Source organism: Teleopsis dalmanni, chromosome X, assembly GCF_002237135.1.
Source record: "Teleopsis dalmanni isolate 2A chromosome X, ASM223713v2, whole genome shotgun sequence".
Classification (NCBI taxonomy): Eukaryota; Metazoa; Arthropoda; class Insecta; order Diptera; family Diopsidae; genus Teleopsis; species Teleopsis dalmanni.
Window position 1 is genome coordinate 61,541,659 of NC_051848.1, and position 1,646 is coordinate 61,543,304.

A 1,646-nucleotide genomic window follows, 5' to 3' on the forward strand; every position below is an offset into this window, starting at 1 on the left:
TTTGAGGATTTTGGCCAACTTCAAGACCTCACTTTAAATAGCATTTTAGGCTTTGCTAAATGTTCAAGATGATTTTTAAACCTCTGAGTTTTTATACGGTAATACAAAAGGCCTAAGTGAGTTCATGGTATCGTTGATATAATCTAACCTATTCTAAAAATATTAAGTATATTTTTTGCTTAGTAGCAAAGGATTTCATTATTGAAAAAAATATGAATATATTGTCTTGATGAACCAAAATTTCTTCAAAACAGTGGAATTAAGAAGTAGAGAATCGAATTAATCGTTGTACTAGGCTGGATCGTAATAGCCTTTTCTTCCAATCCCACCAAACACTTTGGGAAAACTTATTTGCCATCAATTCAGGCTTTGAAGTAATTTGTGAAGATACCGGTCTTTTGCTATGGTCGCATGGTTTGTTTTAAAAATGGTTCGATTTCGTCTTATTTCAGCAGCGTTCCATTGATGAAAATTCATTCAATCAAAATTCTTTGCGTCAACCATGTGGTTGAGCATAGCTTGCTCTTTTTAAATGATCCTAATCTGTCATGTCGACAGTCTTGTTGCAGCAGTTGAAAAAATTCCTCGATTTTTTGTGTAATTGACCGAAAAAGTAAGGTGCATCCTTAACATAGAAATTTCCGGAACTGAATTGAGCAAGCCAGATAACCCTTCTCTGCGGATACTGTAGAGAATAGGAGAAGAGTAAGAAACCGCATATCATGTGCTAGGAGAGTGCCCGGCAGTGATGCATAAGCGGAAGAAATACGTAGGGGATATTTCATGGAACATAGGCATTCAAAAGAAAGCAAGATAGGCTCTTTACTGTTGCAGTCGCAGTTATCTCTAGTAAATCATTTAAATGAAATATCTAAAAAAATACGCTATGTGGTACTTTATTACCATAAAAACGTTAAAACTGCTGCAAAAATATACCAAAAAATTTTTGCGGTTCATTTTGAGAATGCTTTAATTGAACGTCTATTGTGTCCCTTAGTCGGATAAGAGTGTTTCTTCAAGTCCGATTTTTTTATTGAAATAAAATGGTGGCACAATAGCTGATATTCAACGCAGAATATCTGAAACAACGGGTGCGTTTGCCGGATTATCATGAGTGTGGTTGAATAGCGAACTTAAAAAAGAAATAAGAGTTAGAATTTTCAATGCTTGCGTATAGTGCGTTTTAATCTATGGCAGCGAAACGTGGCATCTAAAACAAGAAGCAGCTAGAAAACTTCAGGTCTTTGTCAACAGATGTTTGTGTCGCATTGTTGGCATTTGATGGCCGCATTCTATATCCAATGAACAATTATGGCAAATGACACATCAAAAACCGATCGAGAAAGAAATAATGCACAGCAAGGAATTAGAAGCAGAGGTCCGCCTAAAATGACTTGTGATCGTGATATGTATAATTCTTATGTAGGTGGACTAAGTTCTTAATTAATTAATTTTTTTGAACATGTCAATAATAAAAATAATGTGAGACAGTTGCATGTCATGAATGTTATGAATCCGGGACTTTGACTGCAAAGCGAGTTAGTGTCGGGTTTTGTACATATTTTCATTGTTATGGATGAGACTTGAGTTTACCACTCTGATCCTAAATTAAAACAATTGATGGATGTCCGTGTGGCCAAAGTAAT